This window comes from Manis pentadactyla, chromosome 5 (assembly GCF_030020395.1).
Source record: "Manis pentadactyla isolate mManPen7 chromosome 5, mManPen7.hap1, whole genome shotgun sequence".
NCBI lineage: Eukaryota > Metazoa > Chordata > Mammalia > Pholidota > Manidae > Manis > Manis pentadactyla.
Window position 1 is genome coordinate 106,911,319 of NC_080023.1, and position 17,891 is coordinate 106,929,209.

At 40.1% G+C, this 17,891-nt stretch overlaps 1 long non-coding RNA gene across 4 annotated transcripts in view; it reads left to right on the top strand.

Moving 5' to 3' along the window:
- LOC118930950 (uncharacterized) overlaps nucleotides 1–17,891 on the top strand; it is a 382,945-nt gene that overhangs the window by 135,540 nt on the left and 229,514 nt on the right. For 3 of the 4 annotated variants that reach the window (XR_008997854.1, XR_005032218.2, XR_008997855.1), the window contains 2 exons: nucleotides 2,628–2,829; nucleotides 3,455–3,635. This is a non-coding gene — a long non-coding RNA (uncharacterized LOC118930950). The remainder of the gene's footprint in view (nucleotides 1–2,627; nucleotides 2,830–3,454; nucleotides 3,636–17,891) is intronic. The other variant, XR_008997853.1, reaches the window with a different exon arrangement.

Below are 17,891 nucleotides of genomic sequence, written 5' to 3' on the forward strand. Positions count from 1 at the left end.
TATCTGCAGGGTTTCCAAGCTGCTTACTTTTCAGTTCCCTGGGCGTTCAGAAGATTTGCTTAGCAACTGGCCTGGCCAGCCCCTGCCCCTCTGCTGCCCCCAGCATCACTGCACCTACCACGGGGGCCTATGGAGCAGTCTTTGAACTAAACAAGGATTAAGCATTTGGTGAAAATGGTGCCAGTCTTTTCCTCGATGGGACCTGAGCCTGTAACCCAGTCCAACAAAACGAGGGAGAACAAGCCAAAAAAAACCTTTTTAAGAAACAACACAGGCAGTAGGAAATCATACTGGTCAGGGCTTGTTTTCCTGGCTCAGGGCCTCATTCCAACCTGTTGCAATCAGCTCTAGAGTGTCTATAGGGACGCCCTGGTGCAGGGGCCCCTCCGAGGAAAGGAACTTTTACATTTCTGTTTGACTGGGCTCCTTGCCAAGGGCTAAGTTCAAAGTGCAGTTTCCAGTAATTTGCTGGGACTTCTCTGTGGGTTTGATAGGCCAGGACAGAAGCCTGTGAGCCGAAGTAATATTTCCTGATTTCTGTCATTTCTTAAGAAGAGAAGGAAGGTTGCAGAGGGCCTGAGGGTTGGAGGACTTAGTCGGCTCTGAGAGCAGCTGGGGCCTTCCCTGCTTCCTGCCTTCTCTGGCGCCTTCTCCCTGACCTATCTGGGGCCATGGCAGCCTGGCCCTGGCTGGGAAGGACCTGTGCTCCCTCCCCTAGCAGCGGTGAGGTACCCACTCAGTGCAGAGAGGGAAACCCTCAGTGATTTACTGTGTGCGAGCATTATTTGGAGCTATAAAGTTGTCGAGTAATGGCAATATGTTCTTGTTTTCTCATATCTATAGGATGAAAGTGAACATTTTTATAATCTCCCCCTCCTCACCACATTTAGTTCCCTGGCGTTACACATGTGGGCTTGATTAAAGGGGAGAGAGAGCCATGAAGAGAAGTTAGACTTTAGATCCTCTCGTTCCCTCAGCCACCCCCTGCACAGTGTCGCGGGCAGGGCCTGTCTTCTTGTCACTGCATCTTGGTGTCTTTGCTGGCGTCTCAGAGGATTTGGCACATAATAAATCTGGATGAATCTTTATTCAGTGGAGGTTAGGGTAACTGTGGAATCTCGTTTCAAGGAAGTGTTTGGTGGAACAGTGTCATTTCTCTGTCGGGTAGAGGCTTCTAGAAATGGTGCTTTGTTGATTTGATTACAACACATTGTCGGCAACATGGAATTGTCTTCCAGAAATGTTTGCTCTGGTCCCTGTATCAGCCACAGGAAGCATCGGGAACAGAGGAAAGAGAAAGTAAGGGAGCCAGAGTGAAGCTTGTCAGGATTCCTCAGTCCCAGCACTGAGTGGCAGTCCCCTTTGAATCATCCCCCTATTGCCCTGACACCCTTAAATCCATGACAGCAAAACCAGATGAAACCCCAGGAGTACACAAGGGACCAGGTGGGCCAGAGGGCCTGGAAACACCTGTGGGGAGCCCGTCCTTCTCCCCCGCAAAGCTCCTTCCTTTGCAGCCTCAGCACTCCTACAACGCACTTCTTTTCATTCATTAATTCACCTCAGGAAGACTGACTGTGTGCGTGACTTTTCCTCTAGCCTGGACACTTGAATGATAGCAATTTAACACTGTAACATCATTCTACTGCAGTAAAGCAATTTGGGGCTGCTGGTGGTGATGGAGTGGAGGCTGGTGGAAATAGCGAGCAGGACATTTACTGTAGTAGATTTTTTTCTGTATTCATTTAAGAAATGCTAGCATAAAGCCATGCTGGTATGAAATCTTATTTAAATATTTTAAATGGAGGATTGGTGCTACTTAATTCCACCAACTGCTGTTTAAATATGTATCTATATGATGCTAAAATAACTAGTTAAAAGTTTAAAAAAGATGAGAGAAATCTGGTTGTATGGGCTTGTATTACCCAGATAATGAATTTGGGTAATTTTCCCCTCCTTACAAAATTGACAATTTTTTTTAACTTAAATGAGTGAATTGATTATTTGTTTGAGTAACGTGGAATTAAAAGAGGTCCAAATATTTCAGTAGTCTTTCATTACCAAAGAAAACTATGACTTGTGGCAAATTGTCTATAAAATGAGGCCCCTCACTGACTCTCAGCGACTCAGAGTCGAGAAGAGAGGGAAGGTTGCAGAGGGCCTGGGGGTTGGAGGACTTTGTCGGCTCCAACAAAGGAGATGGGGAGCAAAGAAAGAGATGAACTTAAAAGTTCTCTTTGTCAAATGGCTTCTCCCACCATGGTGTAATGAAATTGGGTAATTTAGATTCTTGAATGAAGTAAAGACAGCTTTCTTATCATCAGACAGCTCTTTTAAGGTAGGACATGGATTTCCCAGCACGCATCTGACTATTACACATCTCTGTTCAAAAGCAAGCAGACACCTGTCACAGACACCTGCAGTAGCTTTAAAATTGATCTAAAGCAGGCCGTACTTCATTTCAGTTCTTGTATGTGCTAGTGATTGAGGGGTATGATTAACTGCCTTGTGCCTCTTCTAGCCATGATGTTAAGCCTTTGGCATTTATGGAGATAACATTGGCAATTTCACCTACTTACAGGGCATCCTAAAAGCCCATGATATGTATGATTTGTAATCTCCGGCAGGCCCCAAACTCTGAAATTTCATCTTGTGTGTGAGAACAAGCGTCTTCTGCCGTGAATGAACTGCTCAGCGACCTCAGTGTGATTCTCTTGTTCTTTATGCTCCTGGATTGATGAGGCCAGAAACTCTTGTCAAGTGATCAACCTTTGATTCCTTGGGAAAATGGACCTCCACACAAAGTCACCTGAGATTTGGATGGAAATGGTAAGTTCTTTGCCAGAAAATATTTTTATACAATTTTCAATACTGTATTTTTAATCTTTTTAACTTATTAAGAAGCCTGAATAGGCTTTTAGGCTTCTCAAGTGTACTTTCCTACATTATAGAGGGTGTCATATGTTACAGTGGTATTTAAGAATTTGAGGATTTGTTAAATAACCACTTGGCGTCATAGATTTGGATTTTCTTTTGCTATGCTTAGGGTATCTTGGAAAATACCTTTTGCACTATCATGCTGTTATAACTAATAAATACTTATGACTTGTTTTGGGACAAGCAATTAAATGAACAGTATTGAAATGAATGACATAGCATGAAATAGTAAGTGAATGACATAAACTATATGTACAGTGTTGTTAAGCTGTACAGCAGATACATAAATGAATGGGCATGCCTTGATTAGAAGAACTTACAAAGTAAAGGCATTAGGAGGTAATTACCCCAATTGCAAAAGTATTCCTCCATGCAAGGGTGGGCTGGCTGCAGGTTAAGCATCAGGTACGGGTGGTGTTTGTTTGGTTAACTGAGATGGTTCTGTCAAGTAAGGACAGCCCACTTCCAAGGAACTCTTGCTTTTCACCCCCATGTCTACCTCTTCGTTTTCTTTTAGATGCCTCCCTTCCACTTTGTGTATCCCAAAGCCAACATAACAGCTGGATAGGAAGGAGGAAGGAACCAATATGTAATAAATGTCTTCTCTGTTTTACATACATTATCTCATCTAATTTTCACAACGCCCTCTGAAGTGAGAGACTGATAGCACTCCATTGTGCAGATGATGCTCAGAAATAGTAAGTAAGTTGCTCTAAGAACACAGCAAGAAGGTAAACAGATTTACATCTGTGAGGACAGAGCTCCCATGACTTACCCTGCAGACTCTATCCAGGAGGGTTCTGGCCTGTTTGGTTGGATGGAGGGCATTTTGTGGCCTTGACCCTCCTCTTCTCAAAATCTGACCACATTGTTTCATTTGTTGTGAATTTCCTTGATACACTGAAAAATCTTGTTGAATTATGAAACATACCTATCACATAAAGTAAGGAATATCTGATGACTTTTTTTTCCGGTGTCTATGAATGCTGAAGTTTAAGGGTCACGCTTGTAGTAAATGCACTTCCAGGAAAGCTACTCTTTTAATGCATGCCACCTTATTCTTTATTTTCAAAATAATTCCAGACATCTTAACCCAAAAGCCGCACATACATCTGGGCTATAATTTTAAATTTATCACTATGCTATTCTTGTGAAAACTTTCAACTCAATTTTTTTCCCCCTCAAATATGTCTAATACCACCGTTACCTACTAACTGTGGATTGAAATAGCCAAGTCGTTAGGATGTCTGAATTAACATCCAAAAATACACTGGTTTTCTTCCAGGGTTCCCATATCTATTATTGTTAAAACATACAACTTTTAAAACTCAAATGGTTTTCCCAAGCCAATTCTCTAATCATAGACATAAATTTCACTCCATTAAGAAAAGGAAACCAGGCAGAATGACTAAAGTTAGGAATATGATCACATTTCAAGGGAGGGAAAAAAAAAGATTAGGCATGGAATTCTTTCCACTGCTTTTGCTTGTGAAACACGGTTAAAATAAAACCCTGCTTTCCTGCATACGAAAAGTGAGAGGTTAGCTTTAGGAATGGATGCTGTCATTCGCCACTCTGATTTGGTGGGGAATTTTGCAGAGAGGCGTGTCTGAGTGCCTCCCACTTTTCCTTGGAATGGTTTGAGGGGCTTGTGGGACTGGCGAGAGCCAAGAAGACAAGTTCTCCTCCTTTCTGTTTGTTAAGGTGGTTGGAAGTTACTCAGTTGTGTTTTCTCTCATGAAATACCTGTTGGATATTTATGAGTCCTCTGAACAATGGCAACCCCCAGAATCTGTGATAACCAAGCAGTCCTATAAATAAGGAAAGGGGGCGTGGGAGGAATGTCTAGTTCCATAGGTTATGGATGGCAGGTTCTCTGGTATTCTTTTGATTGTTACCCCTGAAAATACCTCAGCCCCTCTAGGGCTGCTTTTTAATGTTTATCAAGATTTTTCTTTATAGAAGACTGTTTTCAATCTATTAGACTTGCTTCCTTGCTGTTTTTAAAAGCTCAGTCATGTTCAACTATCTTTTAAAAATTTAACCCTTCTGCTTTCTGTAGTGAGAACATAAGACAGTTTGCCACCCGCCATCACACTGACAAGCACACATTTCCTCTGAGAGTATTCTGTAAGATGCACATTCTTGTTCTCATAGTAATAGCCATGTGTATATGGCTGTACAGAAACATACATTTTAAAAAGTGTACACGGTGATATGAAGTAATTCTTCATGTTTGTCTTTATAGACAATGTCCATTTATATAGGTTGAATTTGAAATAGGTCAGCATAGTTAGCAGAGAAGAAAAAAATCTTTCAAAATTCTAGTGAGTCAAAAAGGAAGACAAGAAACGTCAATTTTTAAATCTCTATTTTTATTATTGGTAGAAATGAGAATTATTGGAAATATGACTTTTAGGCAGAGCAATAATAATTATTAAAGTTAAAAAAGAATATATTGTTCAACCCAGCAATCCTTGCTCTCGATCTGTATCATATTAAAAAATATCTATAGTTATGACCAGGTGGCTCTCTATCATTGTCACTCTATTTTAATTGTCAATATAAGACTTAATGGCATTGTCTCCTGTTTTTCTTGTTGTTTATTTACTCATTCATTCATTGTCTTCTCCCACCAGAATGTGAGCTGTATGAGAACAAGGACTATGTCTCACTCATCAGTGGACACCCTAGCCTCTGGAATAGTCCCTGGCATAGAGGAGGCTATCATTACATGCTTGCTGAATGAAAGTGCTGAAACACCCATAGATCAGGGTGTATGTCAAGGATATTTATTGTAGTGGCAAAAAGGGTGGAATCAAGAGAATGCCCATTAGTGAGGGGCTGGTTGGGAGCTCCACCGTGCCTGGCTCTAAGCAGTTCTGTGTAGATCTTAAGGACATGGCTCTAGCATCAGGGTGCCTAGGCTTTCATCCCTATACTCATCTTAAATGTATTATGAGTAACCTGGGAAAAGGTTTTAAGTTTCTATGTTTCAGTTTTTGTATCCATAAAATGAGGACAACAGGGATACCAATCTCATACAAGGTTTTTGTGAGAATTACATAATGCAGGCAACTTGTATGGGAAGAGTCCCTGACACATTGTAAGTACTCAGTAAATATTAGTTATTTTTATTTCATGAAATATTAAAGTGAATGAATTAAATAGCACTTAAATTGGAGGAATTTCCATGATATACTGTTTGGAGGGCAAAATATGATGCAAAGAAGTATATATAATGGGGGCTACTTTTGTAAATCTAACAATGATAATGAAAATCCTATATATGTATATGTTTAATATGCTTATAAAGCATAAAGTTACAGAAGACATATATTAGTCCTAAAAAGCTGGGTGTGGGGAGAGCAGGACTGAGGGGTGGGAGAGGAGGAGGGAAAGCTGAAAGACAACAAAATGTCTCAATAATAAGATATTCACATGCCTAACACATTACCAAAACCATGATTAAAGTAACAAAATGTATGTGTGTATGTGTATATACATGATAATATGCTTATAAAGTGAGTTTCTAGATATTAATAGTGGTTTTCTCAGGGAGTTGAGACTCCAGGTGGTCTTCCTTATACTTTGATGTATTTGAATTTTGGTAATAAGCACATGTTATTTATATAGTTAGGAAAAACAATAAGCTATTTTTACCCTAAGGGAGAAAGCAAACAGCAATATTTATTTATCTAATTCTCTATTAAAGGGAGAGAGACAGCATTTGGTTGGATGTGTCTCTCTAGTTCTAGAGTTTTCAGAGCCTGGAGAGTTGTCAGCACCCAATTTGGAAGGATCATGTGGCCCCACGGTCTGAGTACAAGACGAATTGAGTTTTTGGTGAATCGCATGCCTTCTACCTCAATCCTCTCATTTTGGAAAAGTGGACTCAAAGGATTATAAGAACCAAAGGTGGTGTAATACAGGCAAATGGATCACAAAATTGTTGAAAATGGGAGCGAAGGGAATCACAAATAGCAATATCAGCAAATAATTCAGCCATAGGAGGCTCTATGGACCCCAAATCTAGAAATTTTCTTAACATACCCCTTGACTCATGTGAAAGCTTTGTTCAAAGACCTGTGTTACCTTTGTATCACTTATGGGATTGAGTTGAAATTCTTTTGGCCAGACTTCAAGGTTCTTGATACCTTTGCTAAGCCTCTCTCCCTCAATTTCTTTCCGCTGGCTCTCTGCTTTAGTTGGTGTGGTCTTCTCAGGGTCCCTCAAAATCTCTCCTTCCCTTATTCATGCCCTTCTCCCTCCTTTTCCTTTTTCTGAATCTTACTCACCCCTTAAGTCTTGGCTCAAGTCCATCTGCCCTGAAAGGACTTTGAATTATTCTTGTCCCCAGGGATTTCTCTGCCTCCTCCCTCCCCTGTTTTTCCACTGAATATATCATCACTGTCACTGCCTGCGGTCACTTAGCACTCACTGTGTGCTGCCTTAAACAGTTATCTTGCCTCATATGCAAAATTTTCTCCTTCCTTCAACTAGGAAACTCCTTGAGGATAAGATTGTTCCTTTTCCTTTCTTATATTTCTACAGTTCCTAACACGTTGACCAGGGTACAGTTGACATGCAGTAAATATCTGCTGATTGATAGATATGTATAGGTATTTCTGAAAACCAAAAGTACATAGTTATCCCATAATTAATGTATGTGTTGGAACTCTTATATAGAAACCAGCTTATTTGCATATAAGCTTATCTATCTAGATGAGAATGCCTGCCTAAACATAGAAAAAAACTTCAAGAGCCTTTCAAATCCTCAGAAATGTGTGTGCAGTGATATGAATCTACATTTGCCATAAGCCGGATGAATGAAAAATGAAACTAAGTGAGAGACATTTAATTTTTGAGAGCTGTAAACAGTTAAATATGAATAAGGAAAATGGTAGTTAACACTTGTATAGCTTTCATTATGAGCAAGTTTGTCTAAATACATATATTTACTCATTTAATCCTTAAAACAACCATTTGAGGTACGCACACTATTCTTAGCCCCATTTTAAAGAAGATGAAGCACAACGGATCTAGCTCCTACATGTACTGAGCTTCTTTAGGCTGTTTAATTGAAATCTGAATAATTTTATGATTTTTGACATGTAAGTTTATCTACATGGCTACATCTGCACAAAGGACAAAAACCCATACACTCGATCTTTATAGAGGACATGACTATTATTCTGCTTACGGTGAGATTTAGAAGTGATGGACTTGGTTTAAAGAAAAATTAGCAAATATATCCCAGGGAAAGTTTTCTAAGGCAGACATCTTCTGAAGAAGCTATTTATGTTTAACTTGAGAATTCTGTGACTGTCTTTTCTTTTGGAATGTTTTTAAAAAGAGTCAGTGTGTGATTCCTAGAAGAAATTCCATCTCCCTTTTTAATATTACATCTGGTTTTAAACCAAAAGGAGCTGTATTATCTACCTCTTTCAAATGATCTTGGCTGTGTATGATTATGATTTTACCCTCAAAGGCTATTAGCAAAAGGTGCTCAAAATTTTCTAACAAGTTTCCAAAGGGAATTTCAAGACAAGAGTCCAAAAATGTGGGCAACTTCTTGTTACTCAAGTTCTAGAGAGACCAAGTCTTTACCCAAGGTCACATGGCTACTTAGGGACAGAGGATGAGGATGCAGGGCTTTCTGATGCCAGTCCTGTTTTCTGCTGAACTGCACTACCGCTAGAGGTCGCAGTGAGGGACTGATGGGCTGGCCCTGGAGGTGGTGGTGGGAGAGAAGGGAGTGGTCCATCTTGAGGAGTGGAGATGAGGGCGAGGCACTGACCTGAAGCAATACACTGGGAGCAGGAGATAGAGGGTAAAGACAGTGAAAACTGAAAAATTGGTTGACCTTTGTGGTCTGTTTAGCTGTTGTGTGAGGGGAAGGAGATTACTGAATTTATGTTATGTTCCTCACTAAGAAGAGGGAATCACAGTTTCTCATGAGCCAGCCTTAAGGTTTGAAGGCTTAGAAACTCTAAGCCCGGGCTTCATCCAATTTTGTGGACCCTAAATATTATAATGGCTAACATGTAAGTGTTTGTTGTAGATCAGGATTATTCTATGTACTTTACATATATTGCATATATTATATTTACATACATAATATGGTTTTCAAAGACAGCTTGAATTTATTCTGCAGTTCTTTTCATCTTTAGCATGTATATCACTAAGGATGTTGTAATTCTCACTTGTCCAACACCAAGTGCAATGGTGTTATTTTTTCCCTACATATATGTATAATAGTAACAATATTATACACAGCAGTAATAGTACTATGACTCCATTCGGGTTACTGGACCTGATTCTCTTCCCACATATAACACCAAGCAATTCTCAAACAACACAGGGTGTTGGAGAACTCATCTCAATTCTGATGCTATCTTCCCAGAGACAGCACCAGATTCCCAGGTTAAGAGTTCTGTCTTACAGTACTGCTCTCTACCTGCCACTCCAGATGCCAGTTGCAAGCCCCAGGCAGTTACCTGTGCTTCTGACCTACCAGCTACAGATTGGCAGTTCCCACAACCTCCCCCTTAGGTTCTATTAATTTGCTAGTGTGGCTGACAGAACTGAGGAAAACATGTTTACCAGTTTAATAAAGGATACCATAAAGGATACAAGTTAACAGTCAGAGGAAGAGAGACATGGGGCAGGGTTCCAAATAAAGGAGCTTCTGTCCTTGTGGAGCTTGGGGCCTGGCTCAGTGTCACCTGGAGGTGTTCTGGTTGTCCCAGCTTATAAGTTCTCTCTCCGACTGAGAAACAGGATCCAACTGAGCAGAGAGCAAAAAGCTCTTTCCAGGGGTGTTTGTTAGGGCTTCATTGCATAGTAATGATTGACTAAATTATTGACCATTGCCTGATTCAGCCTCCAGCACCTGCCCTCAGGTGGCGTCCAAAAGTCTGTCATTAACATGACAAAACACCTGTTTGATCTCTAAGACTGCAGCGTTTTCAGGAACTGTGGATGAAGACCAAATATACCTGGGAAATATATATATATATTTGGTCATATGAATGACAAAGTGCGTATTTCTTATTATATCGCAGATGTACAAATTGCTGTCTTTTAAAATCACTTGAAAAATTCTTCTCTGTAAATCTGTCAACTTGCTAGTTGGTTAAATTTGTTTCATTTTGCTTTAAAGTTGTAGTTAAATATAATTTTGTTTTAAAATCATGTAAAACAAGGTATATTGAGAGAAGTCTGGCTTCCATGTCTGTCTCCCCCTTCCTCAGGTAATTAAAAAAAAACTTGTTATCTTTCTATTTTTTTATAGGAGCAATTATGTGTAGATATTGGTATCTCCCCACCTCCTCCACTTAGATAAATGTTAATTTAATATACACATTTTCCTCCACCGTCTTCTTTTTTTTACAATTTTATAGCATTTATCGCAGCAGGCACTCCTTAGCAGCATATGAAGACATTTCTCCTCCCCTTGAGTGCTGTGTAGTTTATTCAGCCAGTCTCCATGTGATAGACACTTGAGTTGTTTCTAGTCTCATTTAAAAGTCTATCCATATGTTGATCAAAGTCTAAAGACAATTATATGGAGGAAAAGTCCTATTCCAAGAAAGGGGCAAAATTAAATAAAATATGTTTTGCAACTGGGTCATTTTCCTATTCATAGTATGTATAATGTAAGAGAATTGTCCTTGTTCAGCAGTACTGGGCTTAGTGACGTGATGGTAGGAGAATCAGAGTCATGTTGTTTCTTAGTGATCCAGGTGTTTCCCAGTCCTGGAGATCCAAATTGTAGTTCTCCTGCCTTAACTTTCCAGATGTAGATGGTAATGTGCAAGGAGCAGCTCCTCGCTTTCAGGAGATCATGTGCTCATATGACACAAACCATTACTAATGTATTGTTCTTGGCCTCCTCTAGTTTTCTGTCTTTATCTATTTATCTATTACTTTTTAAAGAATAGATCTACTCCTGTGTATTCAAATACCAGTTCTATGAGAATGTCTCAGGTATCTCTCCATAAATCTCCAATCTGAGGCAGATAAAATTAAATGTTTCATATCAGATAACTTGCATACAGTATGAAAACATCTGCCCTACTATCCATTCCTATTTTCAATGATGCACTATTCTCCCAGATTTAAGCCACTGGTGGTATATCTCTATTTAATCTTAGTACCACCTATTCTGACCAAGTCTCCTGGATTAGACATTGATTTGATTAGATATTGATATTTGGGGTTGCATGAAAACTTGGACATGAAAATCATGTTCTAAAGAGACTCCTTATGAGGAGTCCGTATCAGCAGTAATTTGTCTTTGCCATGGATCAGTGGGTTAGATAAAGATACGAGAGCATACTGGTCAAATGTGACTATTTGGAAGAAACACTAAATGTGTATAATAAAGCACTAGAGAAGTGATTTAAAAAGCTGGAATAAATGAGATCCAATTAAACAGAAGAAACTGAATAAATGCCCTAGGCAGTCTTGAGAGTGTGACATGATGTGAGAGGGGTTGAAACCAATACTCAGCAGAAACCCTGAAGTGCTGGCTGTGATAGTGGGAATGAGGTCAACAGAGAAACATCATGGTGAGCCTGCAGTCTTCCACAGGCTCTCCTGTGGAAGGATTAGAACGGTCCGCTTTGGAAGGCCCTGGGAAGCAGAACCAGGTACAGGAGATGATACAAGTGTGTATCATACAGGGTTCCACAGGGAAGCAGGGCCAGTCTGAGTGTGGGCTGAGGTATTTACTACAGGAATTAAACCTTATGCAGTTGTGGGAGGATCATGGGAAAGGAAGGTCCAGAAAGGGGCGTTGGAGGATCAGAGAAGGAGTCATTCCCTAAGAAATGAGTGCAGCACTGGCCTATGAGGTCAAGTCAGAGCTTGTAGGGAGCTCTGAGAAGACAAGCCCATGTGGCTGCAGAAGTGGGATTATGATGGGGGAGCCTGTGAAGTGGCTTTGGGAAGCTGTCACCCCTGGATCATTAGAGAAGGTCTGCAACCAAGTAATTGGTGGTATGATACTGTTGGTCAGTGGGCTCCCAGTTGAGAAAAAGAGCTAGATGTGGAGTAGAGGAGAGTGAGGACAACATGATCTTCCCGGCTCTGCATCCTCTGTCACCCTGTCTGACTGAAGACTTGACTTCTGCCTCTCAAATCTTGCCTGAGGTCCTCTCAGGCAGCTCAAACCCAGAATTTTGGAATTCTGGAAAGGGTAATTACAGCCATACCACATTGTTGACTATAGCCCAAAAAAATAGCAGGATTCTGCTTAATAAAAGGAAGAGGTAAAGAGATGATTTAAAATCTGTCCAAGTGTGAGATTATGTCTGGAGATAATGAGGAAATGCCCACATGCTAGTGATATTGTAGATGGATTCAAATGTTGGGAATTTAGTCTGACTGGAGATTATAAAGAACTTCTACATGCTGCCACCACCCAGTCTACCCCTAACCTACACCTGACCCTCTGTACTCTCCTTTTTCTTCCTCTGCTCCTCTCCATTTTCTGGGGAGCAGTAGTTAAATTTAGAGATGGATCTCATTTATGTTTGATTAGCATTTTTTTAGCAAGAAGAATTCAAAAGATGTAACTACTAGCTGTTGTCTCTGTTTTTGTGATGTCAGTGGCCATTGATGAGCATTCCTTCATTTGGGGAGAGCCAAATTTTCTTCCCTTCTTCCCCTCTTCCCCTCTTGGCTGTGGCTTTTCTGTGAAGGGTGACCAAACCTGCACAATCCAGGCCAGAATGGGTGTGGCCTGCAGAAAAGGGATTATGCACACGCATCCTTACAAGCATGTGTGTCTCTGTGTCATGCATCCCCACGTACGTAGCCTTGTCCAGATGAGTTACTCTGAGTTAGTGCAAGAGAGGCCTAGGTGGCCTTTCTAATCAGCACCATTGGATGCCAGCCCCAAGAAAGCAGGAGGAGGAAGAGCAGGATCTGCAGCGAGCATGTGTATTGTAAACATTTACACCCCTGGGGAGCAAGCATATTATCCTGTATACTTTATTTTTATACTGTGTTTTTGTACTCTGCCTCCTGAGGATAAAAACCAAATCCCTCCATTTCCACTACCCAGTGAGGGAGGGAGGGGCAGCAGGAAGGGGGAACTAGGGAGCACAGCAGCCCTGTGAATTAAGGGATCAGGCGTTTGCTTTCATTGGCCTCTGTGCCAGCCCAGCCTGGGGAGCTAGATGAAGCGGCTTTGATGCTTTCACTTTATGGAAGTCCATAAATGCACTTTGGTGGAGATCATACAGGACCAAACTAGTTTGAAAGCTAAATCACCTGTAATGTCTTGACGGAGATTTTCTTCAGCAGAGATGGAACGCACCCCTTTGCTGAGGTAGAGGAGCCAGGTATTACAGTGTCTGAAACTGTTTACACTTCAGAATGTGTTTTTACTGCCTTCACAAATTAAAGAAGTCCTTTTTTTCCCTTGTTTCCGATGGTTTCAGAATTATCCCCTGAAATAAGGCTGTATTTTTTTCTGCTTTAGAGTTTCTCCACAACAAAACCTCCCAGTACAGTGGAAGGCGTGATACTAAGGAAGGAACCTTAGAGTGTCTTTCGGAGAAACACTGCAGTTGCCCAGAGAAAGAGAAGGTCCTGCTTAAAGACATCTTAGCACAGTAGAAACTCTTGGATTTTTCATGCTGTTTGTTCATACATATGAAATTGCTTTTTTTTTTAAAATGTAAAAATGGTTAATTACTGGCTGTTTCATATGGTTCAACCTTTATAATTTAAAGATAAATTCAGCCATCTTTGGCATTAATGGATCCAAGCTCTTACGGGTGTGAAAATAAGAGGGAATGCAGTTAAGTAAAATTGTCACAAACAGATGAGGAAATGCACTCTGTTGGAAGAGAAGATTAGAGAATATCCTGATTTAAACCACAACCCTGTGATCTAGTATTTATTCTCTTACAGAGAGTGTTGCAAGGCATTCCTAGGCCTCAGGTTTCTTAGGCCATTACTTGGAAGGTGATTTAGTTCCTTAGTACATGAATGTGTCCCTGCAGGCAGGAGGAGAATTAAATTGCACAGAGTAACCATCGGGCGCCAAAGGAAGCCTGCCCTCTGTCTGGAGGTGGTATTTAGAGCTCTGAGCCTCACTGGAGGTCATCATTGAGCAGATTTGGATAATTTGATTTTATTATTTCATCCAGAGATGATGGGGGCAGGAGCATATATGAGTCATACTTATATAATTTTTAAGAGAGTAGGTATTACTTTTAAAAAAGGCTAATTTATGAATTTACTATGCAAAATCTAACTTTTGGTGAATTGGATGTTTGGGTCAGCTGGCCAGTACATTCCCATTTGAGGATCTGACTTAGAGCAGAAATATGATAAATATGGTTTGAGTAAGTTTCACTGGATGATTTTAAAAGTGTATTGTCTTCCAGCTATGCTATTCTCTGGAATAACTTTTCTTGACTGAAAAAAAAAATACTTGCCAATTAGGCAACCTATTTTAATTAGCCCTCAGCAAGATTTGAGAGGATCACTCTCTATGCTAGTGTCAGCAAATCACTACTAAATTTCTTTCTTGTCTCATTTTCTCCCTCTTTTATATTTAAGGTACAGTTTCTCTGCTTATATTATTATACTACCCAATTATTTCATTCCAAAACACTTCACATGTTATGATTCTCAAAGGTTCCAGATTTTCCAGATGGTAAATTCCTTGGGACAAGAGTTGTGATTCGGGGAAGCAGGGTATGCACTGGAAAAGGCATGCACTTTGAGGCAGAGAGGCCTTTTTTCACACTGTGGCTACCTTTGACCACAATTTGTGTGTTCATGAATTGGGAGAGTTGCTTAATTGTTCTGACCTACCTTCAATTTCTTAATCTGTAAAAAAAGAAACCTACCTAAAAAATCTCATGGGAATTGAATGAAATGGATGTGAAGGCATTTCAGGCTGAATATCTGGCATCAGGTGCTGAATACAGATCGACTTCATTGTCTCTTCTTGCCTTGATCTTTGTAAGGTGTTGTACATTATATACACTGGGTAATTTATTTCATTTTAAGTGTCTTTTTCCTTGATGAGGTACAGTAAGACGCCTTAATGTTGGTGCCACAGTATCTCCAAACCACATCATAAAATGGGCTGCTTTTGGGAAGTCATCTTACAAACCAGTGCCTGTCAGTATTTTGTATGTAACAGCTACCATGAGAGGGGAAAAAAAGGTTATTTATTTTACGGAGAAGAGCTGTGATTGTTATATTGTCATTGTTGGCAACTTTTATGCACATAAAAATTGTAGTAGTTCTTGCTGGGACTCCCTCTGCTTCCTCCGCAGTTGTGTGGCTTAGCAGTGGATCGCTAATTCCATCCATCTTGTGTGGATTTGGGTTAGTTAACATCAGAGGATGGCCCTTTCTCGTGTAGCCTCTGTTTGAGGGTTACTTTTATGGGCATGTAGTACTTTATGCATTGATTTAGCCACTCAGTGCTTGCATACTTTTAAATGGTTGGAGCCAGTGAAATCGTTTTGAAATAAATCTGTCTTGGGCAGTTTATGGCAATTTCTCTTTGAGTAACTGATGGTTTAAAATCTGACCTAACTTTACTTTTACTTGCCTATGAGGTCTTTCCCAAACCTTATAAAACTAAGAGGTTTTTAATTTTTTTAAAAGTCCTTGTGAAGATAAAAAATGCAAGATAAGGTGTCTTTGTGATTGCTTTATCAAGGTTTCAGAAGAAATCAAAACAAAACAAAACAACTAAGAAGTGTCTTTGTTAAAAGCCTGGAAAATACAACTTTTGGATAGATTTTTGGGAGACCTGTTTTGCATTAAAATACCAGATGAAACGAAATGATGGATTGTTTTGGCACCATTTAGGTTGAGCTTATGCGATGAGAACTGTACATAGAAGACAGCCAGTTATTGTCACAGTTGACAGATTTTTGGGTACTGTCTACTTGTTCAGCATAGTAAAGTCCCAGGGGTGAGGAGCTTTTCCAAAATTCTTGTGCCAGGAACAATGCAAGCTTTGCTGTAACAGAGCCTGACATTATCTTTCCAGTTCTATAGATATCTCTAAGTTGTGGTCTTGCCTTGCACACTGAATTAGTTCCTGTGACTTTCTGTGCAATGTATTATCAATATTGACATGGTTTAATTTTAATTTTTGCAAGTTTGAAAGTTGCCTTAAAATATTGGTTGGATTGATGCAGAGGTTTTCCAGTGGAGGAGATAGCTTATTAGGCAAGGAGAAGATGAGGCAGAGCATGTCCTAGGGAAAAGCAAGCTGACTAGTTTCTTTGGAGTATGGGTTAATTCTAGGGGTTTTCTGAGAGATAATACCGGAAAGGTATTCTGGGGACATATTTAGAAGGCTGTGAGTGCCGAAATAAGGAACTGGTACTTAACTTAGTTAACTTTTTGGCAGTGTGGGTCAGTTTTGATCTGATGAAACACTTGCTGGAGAAACTAAAGGTGATGATCTAGGGGAGAGATGAGGGTGAATTGGGTGGAGGCGATGACAGGAAACACACTGAGACAGATTGCCTTAATTCTGTCACATTACAATTAATACACTTGTAATATAATGTGACATACGTCACTAATGGATCATGCTGTAAACCTCTTGATAGAAATAACAGGTCTGACAATAAGTCCAAGGTTAAATGAAGAATAGATGTGTTCAATAAATATCCATGTTTGCTAGGTCACGCGAGGCAAGGTTAGCACCACAAATTCGCATACCTGGATGGAGAGGCAACTGAAAAACGATGATTGAAGTCAATGCAAACCTAATAATCCATTTTTAAATCTTTATTCAGCACTGCACAGTTTTAAAATTTACTCCTTTTTTTAACATCATTTCATCTTTATGACATTTTTACCTCATCCCATCTTTATGAAAGTCATGAAAGGTACCTCCTAGTGTCCTTATTTTGCAGAAACAGAAATAAAAAGGGTAAGTACTTTGCCCAGAGTATAAAGGTGGCAGAAACCAGACCCTCAGTCCACGTTTCCAGGGCCCTGGTCCACTTCCTGACATTTTTTTCTCCTGCCTCAGCTGTACCCGATGGCCCATTAATTTGCAATTTAATGAATTTGTTTACTAATATTGCTTGTTCACCATTTTCATCAAGGGAGTGTTTAAAATCCCCCAGCCCTCTCTGTTTTCTACTTAAGCTTCTAAGAGCAGTACGAGAATTGCATCATGAATCACTTGTTCATTTGTGTTGGCCCTGAGGAAGGAAGAGAATGTAGGCATGTTTGGATTAAACATATTTGAATGGACCCCTATAGCACTTCCAACGACAGGTCAGAACCTTAAAGTGCTGAGTAAATGTTAGTGGATGAGCAGTGTTCCTGGGAATAAAAAAGATGCCTAGAAATGTGCCTTAAATGGAACATTAAATGATCCCCTAGTGGCTTGATAGTCAACGTGCTTTTCTAAGTGCCTCTTTTATGGCAAGGCCTGGGGGATACCCTCGCTCCTTGAGTTTTATTGTTTGTAATATTTGATATGTTATTTGAAGTAAATTGAAAACATTCCTTGAAATGTTTCTTTCTGGTCTCTTCCATCTTTCCATTCAAAGTATAATTCTCAGCTTAATTTACAGATTAATTCCTGACTTTCAGCTGAGCTCAGAAAGATGCGATTTAAGGCTTGTCCGTGAGTTGCTATAGGAAACACCTGATTTTGGTGATGCGCTCCCATACTTCTAGCCTGAGTCTAAGCCAGAGCCTGATTTCATAAATGGAGGGTCTTGGCGGGGGAGTGAGTATATTTTTCATACAGGGAGGCATATTAGCATTTTTACCCAGAGGGAGAACTGTGGCAGTTTTAAAAACACAAGTGTACATTCATTAAGAGGTAGGGTCTTGTCTTCTCTCCTTGAATCTGGGTGGACCCATGAATGCTTTGAAAAATAGAGTGTAACAGAAGTGATGCTGTGAGACTTCCAGTGCTGGGTGATAGGAGG